The sequence below is a fragment of the Protopterus annectens genome, chromosome 4.part1 (genome assembly GCF_019279795.1).
Source record: "Protopterus annectens isolate FY-2018-M chromosome 4.part1, PAN1.0, whole genome shotgun sequence".
Taxonomy (NCBI): Eukaryota; Metazoa; Chordata; order Ceratodontiformes; family Protopteridae; genus Protopterus; species Protopterus annectens.
This window is the reverse complement of record NC_056734.1, coordinates 671,238,993-671,255,878: the sequence shown is the minus strand read 5'-3', so window position 1 is coordinate 671,255,878 and position 16,886 is coordinate 671,238,993.

The window sequence follows — 16,886 nt, the reverse complement described above, 5'->3', positions numbered from 1 at the left end:
CAGCACCATATAAATACAGCAGGAGAAGGGAAATCATCCAGTAATGCAAATAGCGTGCTGTGCTAATGCATCTCTCTCAAGTGCCATAACCTAGTTAGGTAGGGGTTTGAATCCTACAAATGCCGTGTGTTTGTCACACAGTTTGTGAATGTGTTGTGTGTTTTGCTTTCATTATTGTATGACATATTAACAGTAATTGCCATGCACACATCAGGTATGTGTTTGCCACATACAGATATGTACCTGTGACCTTTAATAGTTCCTATGTGTGAAGCCTTCCCCATATGAATACAGTTGTTACCTTTGCCGCCATGTGCCGCAGCTTACCAGTCCTTAGGCCATACATGTATGTTGGTGACAATGCAAGCTACTGCAGTGATCTGTGTCCTAGGCCAACTATGTGACACACACCCATGAAAGCTTTGATAGATTAATGTGGGTGATGGTTCATGTCTGCAGTATATGTCAGACATGTTAAAACATAGCAAAGTCTGTGAGTGATGGCCATCCAGTGTAGGTGTATGGCAACTGTTGCCGATATGCATACAGACACCTTCTTGCTTAGGTGATACACAGAGGGACTGCAGAATACCTTTGGAAATGTGACTATCACAGGATAGACAAGATAACACCTGTTCACATGTACACACCATTACCCGTTCTGCATGATGGGTGCTACCACCTACATGGTACTGTTGGAATACTATGTTAACTACATGCCAATAACAATGCCACAGTACAGCAATATACCATGGCTTGGACAACAGGTATCTGTCCGTATGATACCCTTGTGGTGGTTAGGTGTGTCATGTGTAGAATGCATTGTAGGCCACTGTATGTATTTGCAGTCATGGATGGACATATCCATAGTGTGTCGGCATGTACATGAGACTGCTATATGCCAAAGGGTATTGTTCCCAGGGATGTGTGGGGCTCAGTAACAATGGCTACTGGTATAGTGTAGTACTGCAGGGATATCACTGACACCAGGTTCCCACGTCTGTGTATCAGTTGAGGAGACACCACGTAATGACCACTGAATGTCAGGCTATGTAAGCTGTGTATACTACCAGAATGCAGACCATTGACATGTGGAAACCGTATCATCCACAGCTTACTGTCAAACCATGCCATGTTCCATGCTGACCATGTTCACAAATGTACACCTGCAAATCGATGATGCAAACATCACACATGTACTGTCCACACCCCAACACATGCAGGCACAGGTACACACAACAGCCATGTGGCACATGTGCAGACAGTACACTTTGGGAATTAACACTGGTGTATACAAAACTGCAATGACAAACATAGTTAATCTATCATGCATGCTTGAATATACCCACAACAATATCATTACACTGTACTGTTAACAACATGATAATATTACTACAGTGCTATGTAGTCACCCTGTGCATCAGTACCATGCTATCCTGTTCCAGCATCAGTTACACATGGCAGGAGGTGGCACAGTTTCATCATATGCACAGGGTGTGTACTTGGTTTGCCAGAGTCTGCCATTGACACATCCAATCGACATGTATGTGTATGTGTGTTAGTGAGGGACAACAGTACAAGATGGGGCAATGTTGCTGTGGTGTGTGTTTGTATCTGTTAGCCCTAGGTGTTAGCATTATGTGTATGTGCATGCATGCACACAGTTCCACCTTTTGGCTGCCATATACGGGTGTTTGTGGACAGCCACAGACTGTACCTGCCAGGTCATACAAGTCACTGTCTCTGGCCACGGACATGGTACCTGTGCCTGGCAGGGGTGCTACGGACAGTATCAGGTACTAAGCCAGACTGGGTACTTTCATCAGAAGCAGTGGGTTGTTGAATGGACACATGTCCCTGCTGGGACTGTCCAGAGCCACATGCACGTGGTCTTCTAGGATGGTCTAATGACAGCACAGACCCAGCATTGCTGGGGCTGGTACTGGCACTATGGGAGCTGCTGCGGGTTTGTTGTCATCCGCGATGACTGGCAGCTGATAATGTTGCTGGCAGATGTCCACTTCGATGCCTCAACCATCCTGTACTGGCCTGGCTCCTGGACATGTAGTTATGGAACAGATCTAATGTGTCCCCCCAACGTCTATCAATAACCTCGCTGAGGTTACAGATGGCAGACGCAACATCACGCATAGCGTCATTCATAGCGGTGTGATGTGCTCTAAGCTCCCTCAGACCTTGTCTGGTGTACCGTTCCATACGTGCCTGTGCCTGCATTACAGCCCGGAACATAGCTGAGGTTGCTAGACCTCTGTGGGCACGTCTGACAGGGGCAGTAAGATCACAGATGCTCCCACAAGAACCCCTGGACATCTGCCTGTATGGTACCATGTCAGGAATCTGGCCATGGCTGCTGTGAGGGGATGCATGTGCCAATGATACCACACTACCCTGGTCAATGCCCACTATATGCTGTCCCTCAGCTAAGGACATTGGTGACAATGGATGTATCGGCAGGATGACTGTGAGTATTGATGGGGTTGACTGCTGTGTACTGTCAATTGGATGACCAACAACAGACCCTGTCACACCTCCCTGTGCCATTACACATGCATCATCATTAGCACTATCCCCAGAAGTGGCTTCAGGTTCCCTGCTGCACTCCACCAGAGCAACATCAGAACCTGTGAGAGGAAGATAGGAAACACAGTTTACAAATGTGTACACGATATTAGCGCACATGCACACAGGCACACATGCACACAGATGCACAGGCACACAGGCACACTCCTCAGTACAGCAGATACAGACACACCTGCAATCCAACACATACACAGTACTGTTTTAGGGTGGGTGACCATTTCACAAGGAAAAAACATCACTGCACATGTGTCAGCATGCAGGTTATGTGTTGCACAGGAACATGCAGTGCAAGTGTAGACAGCCCTCGTTAATAACAGTATACGTGTACTTGATGCTTGTGTGTAGTTGTTCAGTGATTGTCTCCACCCTGGGACACAATGTGTATAAGGACATAACAATGTTGTGCAAGTGTTACAAGCTGTGGGTGCATAGATTTACACACACACACACACACACACACACACACACACACACACACACACACACACACACACACACAAAACACATGACTGTGCTACACAATAACAGCTATGTGTACTTTTGTGGTCAGTGGAACTGGATGTGGTGTAGTAACGTGAGCCATGATCAACATGCTTCTTGTGGTCAGTCAACAATAATAATGTGTGCCAGACAGGCAGCTAGCATGCTGTACCTGAAGTGCAGTAACATGACTACATCCACAATAACACAGCCACTTGTTTCATGGGTGTGTAAGGTGGCCAATAGTGAGCATTGCCTAACATGAATGTATTATTTGTTCCAGACTGTTGCACAAAGACATGATAGGCCTCTACCCCTCAGGTATATTATGTGTGATGCGTAGATAAGTGGGATGGTGAAGGCTGGCCATACAGCAGATGTCATAATTGGATATGTGTAGCAGGCTAAGGTGTGGTGTGTATGCCAAACATGTGTGTGTTGTGTACATGTGTATCTGGTATGCCTATACAATGTCCAGTACTGTGTTGCCACACGTGTGTCATGCTCTGTGTATTGCATGTGAGTGAGGCAGCTACTGAGAATAATGGGATATGCATAGTCTCACAGCAAACATGCACAGCATGCATTATCTGTAGTTGTGTTACATGTGCACACACTACACCTCCATATGACATGCACATGTCATTAGCAATACTATTGTTATTACACACTCACCAGCATGGATTGGCTGCCTTGCTGTGACTCCAGAGGGACCTGCAAACATATGAGAGTGATTGCCAGTGGCCACAACTGTGCCTTTGATACTGTGAGTATGATAAAGTACAGTAGTACAACAGGTGGCTTTCACAGGTGTACAGATTATGCTCAGAATATCAATCTTGCAGAAGAATAGGCAGGTTAACAGCTACACAAACAGTCCACATCTCACACATGCATAGACTACCAGTACAGAGAACAGTCAACTACAGATATGGGATGTTACCTGCACACTCCATTTCAACATGCTGGGTGACTCCGGCCACCATGATGACACATGTTTGTGGATGTTCTTGTTGTTGGCCTGGAGCCACAACACTTAGGAGGTGCTCCTCCACACTGGTGGGGGGGGTGGATAGGTACCCCACCACCTGTGGCAAGCTGTTGTCTGTGGATATCAGACGCACGCTGCCAGACATGTCTAATTAAATCACTGCAGTGATGGCGTACCTGCTCATATGTCCGGTTATGCATGCCTATGTCATTTACCCGATGGACAAGTTCTTGCCACAGTGCAGCCCTCTCATGCTGGTCCTGGAAAACAGCACACAGTAATTCTGCACCAGGCTCTGGTGGATCTGCTGATCCTCTGCTGCTGTATAAGGTGGGTTTCTCTGATGTACCATCACCCTGGAAGGAAGGAAAAGAAAAATATGTGAGCAAGTCATGTGGCACACTTAATATTCAAATGTACTAATATCACTGCCATATATAGCATCTGTCTATCAGGGGATACACACGTTCGATACCACATATCAGTGCTTAGCCCACAACTGTCTGACAGTGCCTGCCACACTCCATACAACAAACTAGTATACACCAGCACTCGGCACACTGTTTGGGATACAATGCACAACCTCACACTGGGGTATGTATCAAGCTAATGGATGAAGAATAGTGTTGTCCCATGCAATGAATGCAATACACATGTACAGTTTCAACAGTAATCCACCCTAGTTTTTGATGCCATACCCCTACCTGACTTACGTGCACAGTTGTTACTAAAGCCAGCATACTGCTGTCAGAGTATACATGCTGCCAGGTACACACACATACCCTGTAACACACATGTGATTGTGGCCATGGTACAGGCATCATTACACACACATTACACATACATACAACACACAAATGTATGACGACACACCTTATAGTACTGTGTGCCCCTACTTACAGATACCTATGCATGAGGTATGTAATCTGTGCAGACTACAGGTAACACAACAAATAGTGTTACCACAGAATGTGAACATACACCATACTGTAGTGTTTAGGCCTACATCAGGTAGGACAACAGTTCATATGTGAGCTGGATTCAACAGCAGTACCACTTACTAAGCATACATGTATTGCTTCTGCCTATGATGGGACACCGCAGTTGTACACAGGGAACTACGGCACAACATATGCCAATCTACTATGTTTGCATCCCAATAACTGACACATCTTTCTCTGGCCTCACACTAAGGACACCAACTACCATGACAGACACAAACTCACGCTAAGCTATCACACCTTTACAGACCTTGCACACAGTCAGTGTCACACTCATTCAATGTCACATAGCTGGTATTGCACTGAGTACATGTGTGTGTGTGTGTGCATTGTGTCATAGGTAGGTACTATGCTATTGGCCCTGGGCCTAGGGCAGCCTAGCCATATGCTACCCTGCCCTTTGGTACACATGTACTGTGATTTTACTTGCTCCTGTGAAACGGTTACACACAGGTAACTCACAGGGCATATTACCTATCTCCATGACATTCATCAGGGGTATGTATGACATCTACTAATGAGGAGCCTTGTTTGTTAATGCTGGGTGGTTTAGTCCAGGGTATGGCATATTTGTGTACAGAAACCTGTACCTCCAGCATGTGCTGTTTAGTGCGGTGACAGGGATTAGGGCCCTAGGTCATGTAGGCTGGACGGATTGTGAGGTGTTGCCATGGTGGTTGGCCAACTGGTATGGGTGTGACATAACTCTGTAGGTCCAGCACTGGTAACATCTGTGTAGGCAGTATGCAAGGCACTCTAGCTGTGGTTTTGTGAATCAGTCTGCATAGGGAATGTGTTTGTGGCCATTATCAGTCTTTGTTAGGTATGTCTGTGGCCTTTCCATTTGCTGTAGTTCTCATGGGAGGTACATACTGCATAGGACATTGTGAGGTGTACAGGGGTACACTGACTTACATTTCCCTAGCTGACACACCTTTTGTGATGACACGTACCATGTACAGGGATTAAAAGACTAGTGTGCCACTGTGGATATCAAAGGGGAGGCTATTGTACACCTGTGTCCCATGTTCCCTTCTGACACCTCCAGTGGTAGACAGGTAACCACCTATGTGGTAGTTAGTGGGTAACATGTTTTGGAATGGGGTATGGTACTGCAATATCAACACTGGTGTTCTGTCCATGTCTTGGTCACCAGGCACCTGTTGCAGTACATCTGCCCCCATGTCCCCCTCTCTCACTCTCTCTTTATATATATATATATATATATATATATATATATATATATATATATATATATATATATATAAAAATATACATATAAATATATATATCAATATATACATATCCATATATATATATATATATATATATATATATATATATATATATACATATCCACATATATGTATATATATCTATATACACACCGCTATATATAATATATATATATATATATATAAATATATATATATATACATATCTATAGACATTCATATATATATATATGTATACATGTATGTATCTAAATTTATATCTATATATGTATTTGTCTATTATATCTATATGTGTATACATATTCTCTATCTATCCATATATCTCTATGTATCTATACAGACCTCTCTGTCTATGTACATATATATACATATATATATATATATATATATATATATATATATATATGTATGTATGTATATATATATACACACTTCTTAACATCCATTGCTGTACATATACATGCACATGTAGGTACATGGACTGCCCACCTTTCACGGTGGGAATATCACTTCTGCAACAGTTGTGAGACATACCATTCTGTAATGATATTGCACACCGTTGTGCACAATGCATTATGCTGTCCTCAAGCTATATAGCTGTAGCAGGCCTCACTGGCTCAGTCCCACAGAAGTTCACCACCACATGACATATACCTGCACCGCATGCTGTTTTCAATGCCACACACTACAACCTACATTGATATGTGCACATAGCAACCTTCAACTACATATGTATGTCCAGCCTTCACTAACAGTTGCAGTATGTCCCTTGCCCTATGCACATCTTCATATACATATAGATACAGACTGCTAACACATATGGACGGTTCACAGTATGTAGATTATTAGATTATGTAGTTTACATTACCTTTGTCTTTGACATCTTTTTTTTTGGATTGCTGGCTTGCTAGCTTGCTGGCTGGCTGCCTGGATGGCTGGCTGGTTTGCTGGCTGGCTGCCTGGATGGCTGGATGGCTGGCTGGCTGCATGGCTGCCTGGCTGGCTGGCTGGCTGCATGGCTGCCTGGATGGATGGCTGGATGGCTGGATGGCTGCCTGGCTGGATGGCTGCCTGGCTGGCTGGCTGCCTGGATGGATGGATGGATGGATGGATGGATGGATGGATGGATGGATGGATGGATGCCTGGATGGCTTGGTTTTTCTTTTTTTTTTTTTGTTTTATTTTGGTCTGTCTCTCTGTCTCTCTCCCTCCAGTTGCTGCAATGATATTATTGCATGTGTGGACTGGCAGTACAGGAGGTATCTGCACATGTGCATGTGATGGTCTCTGTACCAATTGGTGGCCAGCATTTACTAATTGCATGCAGCCTGCTGTGTGGTAATTGCAGTTCTCACTGTGATTTCAGGACACTGCTATAAAATGTTCGGTTAGGTAGGCATAGGCCTTTCAGTTTTGCAAGGTGTGGACCATGATGGTTTGCTGTGGACACTGTTGTGTCAGTCAGAAGGTTGGCATGTCTCTCATATCTAAGGCTGTGTTGTAGCCACTGAAATGCATGTTGTACTGAAACCTGACTGTTGCTTTTTCCATTTCACTCTTCTCAGTCTGTATGTTAACTCACACCTGTTAATGCTAACACTGTTTACATGGGAGTATGCACTTTCCTGTGGGAGTTGTGGATTAACTGGCATACAACAGTAGTTCTTGAAATGTGTTGCTATGGCTTCACTATTTTCCCTTTACATTCACTCCTTAAAGGCCTGATATTTGTCTTTAATGGAATGTGTTGCTATGGCTTTCCTGTTTTCCATTTACATTCACTCCTTGTAATGTATGATACATTTCTTTCAGCAGTAAGTTCTTATATGTTTGCTGTGGCTTGGTGGCACTGCATGCAGTCTGGTGAGCCCAAGGTCTGGGGTTTGACACTTACAAGGGTATTTTATTTTGCTGCTGAGCAGTACTAGGGCCTTGTATTTTGTACTAACAATTATGAATATCAGGCACATGCAGTGCTTGTAAACTGCTATACTGTCATTAATTTGTTAGATGGCTACATCCTTTGATATTTCTGTGTTGTACTCCTACATGAGTGTGTGCTTGTGGGAGTAATTCTACATCTATTTGCAGAGTGTGTAACAGCAGACAGGCTGATATGCCTGTGTATTTCTGACACTTGCAGGCCTCAGATACTCTCAGGTATATATTTGACCAGCCTCAGGGAAAGGTACATATCAGTGGGATACACCCGTGATATATTTCAGATATTCTGCAGTTGTGACTGTGGGGTATTTTGAGCATATGTATTACTACACCATTTCTGACATGCAAGTAGTGTCTACTTTAACTTATTGACAGTCACCATTACGTGGGATACCCCACCTTTCTGCCTACTGTTAGTACATTTCACAGGGAGTCAGTGGGGCACAGGTAACATTTTTTGCAAATCAGGGACATCCCTGTAAATCAGTCATGGTTGGGAAGTCTGGCCTCATACCTATTCAAATATGGCAGTGTTTATCCTGCTCTGATACTGTGTGGGGTTTGTAAGGTGCTACTGTAACATTATTACCTAGCATGGCTGTTTCTCTTATCACACTAATGTAATGCAATTCCACAAGAATTGCCAGTAAGGATTCAGGGAACAAGCTTTGTGTAATGGCCTTCCTATATTCCCTTTACATTCACTCCTTGTATTTCATGATATATTTCTTTCAGCACCAAGCTCTTGTATATCTGCCGTGGCTCAGTGGTAATTCATGCAGACTAGTGTTTCCAAGGTCCGGGGTTCAAGACTGACAGGGGTATTTTATTTTGCTGATGAGCAGACTACAGGCCTTGTCATACAGAGTGACTAAGGCACTTTTAAGCAGTTGTAAGTGGGTTTGCGCGATGCTTACACATGCGCACACTCGCTTAGCTGAGCACACACTCACTTAGCTAAGTGCACACCTGCTGACTACTGCTTAAAAGTGCTTACTCCCACTAACACCCACGCTAATTTCTTTTAAAGAAAAGAAAATGGGGAGATAGGAAAGTTGTGAAAAAGGGGGCACAAAGTGGGTAGGACAGTAGGAAAACAAGCTCGGGATGTGCAGGAAGGATGTAGGGAAGGCCCATAGCTGCCCATTTCTTTATCAGCAACAGCTGTGCATATGTGTGAAATTTGGTGTGAAATTTGAAACCTTCCACCCCTGAGAGAGGGGTGAGGACAACAAAATATGTTGTTCTGCCAATTAGAATTATCATTTTACATGTCCAGTGGACATGTGTGTGAATTGGGCAGCTATGTATGGGGCACAATATTTTTGTGGGAACAGAGTGCCCTTTTATTATTTTTTTTTTCAGGTGAGAGTGGAATGTGAGGTACAGGAAGTAGGTATATTTGGGGAGGTAGGCTGGGGAGGTCAACAGACAAGACAAACAAGATGCATACAGGGGCGGAGTATGACATGTTGGGGGTAAACAAAAATGACAGGGACAGATGTTTGGATATCGCAAGCCCATGAGCCCACAGATGGCAACAGTGGAACTGAAATCCCCACCCATAGGCAGTTACCACTGTGCCCTTACAGCCCAGGCTGGGGTTGTGCTGGGGGCTGGATAGGACGGACAGGCACACCCATGAGTTGCGCCACCCTCACCTCAAGCTGGCATAGGGGATCAGTCACAGAACACCTGATCTCACTACGCACCACAGACCTGACCCTATGGAGGGTGAGTGGAGGCTCTCCTCCGGCCACGCTTGCAGAGGGGAGATGAGCCCCATCCCCTACAGTGCTTCCACCCAAAGGTGGCACAGGGCCACCGGAGGTGGAGGTCCCGGCCTGGGCACTGGTGCCAGGTGCACTCGCCAGCTGAGGTGGGAGAGGTGGGTCCTCTGGAACCCGCCTTCCCTGTTGTCCTATGTTTAGCAGTATTTTATGACATTTTGGGTTAGTAACAAACAACACCATTCAAAATTAGTTGTAACAGCATGCATCAGTATTCCCATTAACCAAACACCCATGAATTCCGAACATTGAGCAGCAAGCATAACACATGCATATTTAGAACAACAGTGCACATTCCAACAGCATGCAGGGTTGATTGGTGGCAACAGGCCATCAGGTTTGGGTATGTGAATGGGGCACATGCATCAACGTACATGCAGATATGTATGAACCAACAGGACAAATGTCCATGGGAATTAATTGTGAATACACATACCCGGTTTGGTGTAGAATGGCATCATCTGTGAAAATAGGGTAAGGTGGAGAAATTTTACATTAACAACTAAAACTACCTATACATATACTGTATATTCCTAGTAGATGCAGATATATATCCCCTACATGTATTAGTACAGTTTCCTGTACGTAACCTTAGGAATGTTGGTGATGGGGATGTTACTGCTACATTAATATACATTCCATTTTTATTCATATATGTTCATATCTGGCTGTGTTCAGGTACAGCATCCTGCTACATTTGATTTATATGGGTCTAGACAACTGTGGATGTTCAGCATTTCATACAACCATACTATTTCCATAATGCAAGGGTACAGCAACATATCCAATTTGTGGGACGGACACAGTCCATGTTCTGTATTTTATTTAACACATTACACTCTTTGGTTGTGGCTGTCTCATTCATTTCATAATGTAGTCACTGCAGTATACCTTTATTCCAGACTTATTACAGCTTTCTTGGTAGCTTCAAACTGTCTTTCTCACACTCTCTCTATTATTTTATATTTTCATTTCAGACTGGTACTTAATTCTATGCTTTATTAACATTTATTACTGGTTTACAACAACCCTTTCAAGCTGACCCACTTATTTCATATGGTAGAATTTACAAGGATGTATTTGACACTTGTCTATCCTTTGTTGATTGATTACCACTCATTTTCTGGCTGCAGCAGTTATCTGATATTACAATACAGGTGGAAACTTCTATTTGAGACTTGTTTAATTTTTATTACTGGGTTGCATTACACTATTTTCCAGGCTGCATCACTTATCTAATCTTACAATACTAGCAGAATCTTTCTTCTAGGCTTATTTGACCTTTATTAGTGGGTTACAACACTGAACTCTTTTACAATCTGTCTCACTTATATTCTATGACAATACCAGCTAAATAATTACTAACCTGCCTGGTGGCGCAACCTCAGCAGCCTATCAGCATAGGCTCGCTGATTCGCGGAATGAACACCTGCAGCTGTAATATAAAGGAAGTAATATTGGAACATACATCTCCATACTATAGGCTAGGATAGCATTTCTTACATACTTAATTACATGAATACTTACTCAGTAGTGGGGCATTGGGCATTTGGCGGGCCTCCTGGATCCAACGGTTCAGTTGGTCCTCCTTCCGTCGCTTCAGGTCCACATGGTGGTGACGGACCTGTTCACCAGTCCTTGGAATGCCTGTGGCACTGGTGAGATCATGTGCCAACCGGTTCCACGCCTCTGCCTTGTATGCACCCCAGTGAACCTGGCCCTGCATGAGTTGTGTTTCATGATCATGGACTAGGAGCCAAACCATATATTTTGACTCAACACCCCACCTTTGTGCTCTAAAGCGACTTCCCTCTCCTGCACCTGCCATCCTGACTGCAAATGGGTACCACAATCAGTTATGCTGTGTATTCCCACCTATGGGGCTTATATATGCCGGTTTTCCCGCACATATCTGTGATTGGCCGTTTTGGATATTTATCAGCTTAAAAAAACTGCTTTGTCATGCTTCTATTTCCATTCATTCCTATATATATATATGCTAATACTACATTTCTCAGTACAACTGTCATGGCTTAGTGGTTCATTACTTTAACTATGGTGCACAGTATCCCATGTTTGACCCTGGGCATTGCTTTTTTTATTTTACTACTGGCTAAACAGGCTAGGAGGTGTGTCTGTGTAAAGGCAGCTTTGATACAGCTTGCCCAATGTTGCCCGCCGGTAAGCTGGTTGGCGCACTGCGCAGCTCCGCGCAAATGGCTTACGCTGGGAAACACGTTATTTAGCTATGAGCACTCATATTATGCTGGGTGAAGCGCTGCTGAACTACAGGCACTCATTTTAAGTGTGGTAAAGCACTGCTCAACTCCGGGCACTCATATTAAACCTGTTAAACCGCTGCTCACCTGCGGGCACTCATATTAAGCTTGCTAAAGCCTTGCTAAGCTATGGGCAATTCTGATCCTTTTTTTATATTTTATTATGTTGGATTTCTTCAAAAATACATGGCCCATTTCATTACATTTTACTTAAATTATATTTATATATATATATATATATATATATATATATATATATATATATATATATATATATATATATATGTCAGGAGATTGTTTCATGCTTATTTAAATAAAAATGGAAATTGATGTTGTGAGGGCTCGAACCGTGACTACCTCCTCTTTGGCCAACGTCTCTACCGCTACACTATTGCTACTTGGCTTAATTTGCATATTTAGATCTTATATGCTTTTCAGTGTCTGCTAACTGTGGCTGAGCAGAGGGCATACCCGCGCAAATGAGTGCAACTACGGGCAAACATTTTGGAAATTATAAAAAAAAAAAATTAAACTGCTATTTTTATGTTTTACATTACAGTTGGGTTTATAGTCTGTGAGGGCATGTGGTGTTGTGTTCCTTGACATTTCCGCGGACTCGCTCATGGGTGTTTACTTTCAGGACTCTGACTCTTCTGGGGGCGTGTCCCTTTGCAGAACTCGGCATTCGGACACGCCCCCTACTTTTCTACATGGACCGTGTTAGCCTAGGATATGAATATGCATGGCATGCTGACATCATACCCTTAGACTGCAGCCTCCGTGTAAGACATATTAACTCTTACACAGAGGTTTTGTGAATCTGGCCCTATATGTAAAACGTGAAATACAAAATTAAGTTATATGACTGCATTTCTAGGCCTATGCAAAGAGAATACAGTATTTATGTAAGATGTACTGGGCAAAAGTATATTTATATGAATTCTGTTCTTATAACTCCCTGAAATCTCTGAACTGGGATTTGCTTCTGTAATTACTTTATAAATGCATTAATATAGTCTGCAGAAGATACCATAATGATGACTACAATTAATGTTACAACTATAAAGAGAATATTGCATTTATGTAGGATTTATTCTGGCAAAAATGTATTTATGTGAACTCTATTCTTACAGATAAAAAAAATCAAGCTGTGACTTGGGAAGTGAAAAGCAGTGATGATGTACAACACTTTCTAATACTGCCCTCTGGCAGCCCAGTGCTAGTATTTTTGAACACTAGATGAACAAACATGCAAATATACAGATTTTTGCCACCAATTTTCTACCTAATAAGAGGAATTGTTCATCTCACTGCAGGCACTGAGTACTTGTATAGTAAGACAGTTGATTGACCTGTATATCTGGGGAGTATCCAGTGATTAGAGGCAAAGCTAGGCAGCCACTTTTGAAATGACTTTTAGAGGAGTGTAGCTTGTGTGCTACTGGGGTTGTGGAAAGCACAGTGAAGTTCATGCCAGGTTGAAATGGGACAGGATCACATAAGAGAGGTGACATTTATTCCATAAAGGTGAAGCATGGCTTTGTAGTGCCCCACTGCATGTTCCTTAAGGGTGTGGCCCAAAACAGGCACTTTATCGTGGAGGTGAGAACATCTGCTTCTCATGGGCAGAACCTAAGACTGTGCCCGGAACCAGGGGCGAGAGAATAGGGTATAACAGTCAATTAGCCTGCTGTATGATGTGCTGTATCTGGTCAACCTGACCCTCACCTCTACTGGCTGAAGAGGAATGAATGGGCTGTTTAGGTGGCTGGGAAAGAAGAGTTGATGGTCAGCATGGGAAGGAGAAAAAAGGACAAAAATACCTTGAAACAGATTTCAAAAATAAGATCCACTGGCTCCTTGGCCAAAGCTTGCTAATAAAACACAAAGAACAAGACCATGGCCTTTGGAAATATCTCCTCACATCCCCCAAAAAAGGGCCATCAAAGGCCTCACTGGTCTAAGATTAGAATTAACTTTCACTTCCAAATAACAAACTTGTAGGCTTGTAGCACAGAGCACCAAAATAAAGTAAACGTACTTTATTTGAAACGTTTTCACCACCATTAAATAGCAGTGGCTTCTTCAGACAATTGAAAATAAAGCAAGTTAATGCTTTATAGCTCTACCACACAGCATTAATGACATCACATCCTATACAAATGAAACTAGTTGTTATATTCATTTAAAGGGACCGCCAGAAAACCAACCTAAAAACAAATCCCTGGCGTTGTGCGCTTTTAAAAAACAACTGACCATACAAATACAAAAATAACAAGTAAAACCACATCGATTAAGTATGGTCAGGTGGTATAAGTAATTTATAAAATATACACCATGATTAAAAGTCAAAAAGTGTCAAAAAGTGTATGCATGTGATCAACAACATGTTAGGTATTTCAGTAAATACAGCCTGACCTAAAGGCAGCGGCAATTCCTACCATAACAATATTGACCCCATCATATCTGAAGGAGTCTTTTATATATATGGGAAGTGTTTCACCCTATAAGGAAAGAAAAATTTTTTAACTTTTTATTTAAAAACATATTAAAACTAATAAAATTGTCAAACCAAAGACAGTAATTTATTTAAATTATAATCATCTATTTAAAAAGTAGAAACTAAAGTGTTTCAATTCAACTAAAAACTTTCCTATCAAGGCCTAAGGTAACTTTTAAATTTTAATATTACCGATATATTACATGCTTCATTTAAGCCTGGTGGAGTAAAGGCATTCAACAACAGTTGCCACTCTAACTCTTTAATTTCAAGAAGTAAGGGTTGGGGACCACCTCTTATTCCTAATTGTACCAAATCAATGCCCATAAAGCAAAAACTATGCCCAGGATTATCAAACACATGTTTAGAAAGGGCATTATCTACTTTCTGCTTTTTAATAGCATAGTCATGTTGGTAGACCCTATCACGTAATCTACGGTCGGTCTTACCAACATAATATGCCTTGCAGCAGTTGCAAAAAGCGATGTAGACTACAGACCTTGTCTCACAGGAAATTCTATATTTAATAAAATATTTTACATCTCTTATAATAAAAGAATTACCTGCCTTAATAAGTCTACATTGGTTGCATATGCCACAACTGAAAGTGCCCGTTTGTCTAGATGTATTTTTTTGTGTATCCGAAGTTTGTAATAAGTCCTTGAGGTTTTTCCCCCTTTTATACACAAATAAGGGGAAAGTCCCCAAAGTTTCAAGTAGGAATGCATTATTTGAGATAAACTGCCAGTTTTTTCTAATAATGGAACATACTAACCTAGCATGGTTACCATATGTGAAAATGAACCTGGCCACTTTATCATTGAAATAGTGCAAAGGCTCATCAGTAGTACCAAGGTGGACAATGTCTGATGGAATTTCCAGAGATTGATCAACCAAGTCAAGGGTTTGTGAAGTGTTTACATTGAATCCCTCAAGAAGGGGTTTATAAAATCCCGCGGCCCTTTTAGTGGAAACTTCTTTAATCAACCCATCAATCAGGTCGCCCGGGTAGCCCCTATTTAAGAACATGTTCTTGAGGGTTAAACACTCCTCATCAAAGGCCATGGAAGTGTTACACATACGAGTGGCCCTGACCAATTGTCCCTTAACAATTGATTTCTTATGTTTCCATGGGTGATTACTGGTGAAATGTAGGAAAGCATTACAATAAGTATGCTTCCTATAAACACTAGAAAAAATACCCCTATTAGATGGATCCTTTCTAAGTTTAACATCTAAGTAGTCTATTTCACTGGTGGAAAATTTATAAGTAAATTTTAAGAAAGTACTGGACTCATTCATTTCCTCAACCAACTTGGTGGAAGTATAATAGTCGCCTTGGATGAGAATGAACACATCATCTAGGAACCGGGTATAGAATTTACTAACCTTTTTAAATGTAGGGTTCCTGAAAAGAACGTTCATTTCCCAATAGGCGACTACTAAGTTGGCTACACTGCCGCCACAGGGTGAGCCCATGGCTATTCCCCTTTTCTGCAAGTAGTAGCAGTTGTTAAAGATGAAAAAATTAGAGGATAGAATGATGTCCAATAATAAAGTGACTACTTCAATTTCATCCCTCAAAGCATTAAGTTGTGTTAACATGAGTTCAACCCATTCCAATGCTTCTTGGTGTGGTATAGACGTATATAAGTCCACCACATCGATTGTGAGAAAGTTGTTAGAAGGTAAGTAGGGAACATCATTTATAGCTTGGAGGAAGGACCAGGAATCCTTACAAATTTGAGGTAGTAGCTTCAAATATTTTCCAAGAATGTGGTCAACAACTTTAGAGCAAGGGTGGGTGATAGAACTTCTCCCGTCAATAAGGGCACGCATGGGTGGGTCCTCCAAATTCTTATGAATTTTTGGAATCCCAAACATAACAGGGATTTTAGGGAACGAAATGTTGATAAAATTGAACGTGTCAATGTTTATCCTTCCCTCAATGAACAAGTCCCTGAAATAACCTTTGATTTTAGTGTATTGCCCTGATGTTTCATTAAGAGATGTTAATTCATATGCAGGAGAATTCAATATTTTAAGCATCCTGCCCTGATAGTCA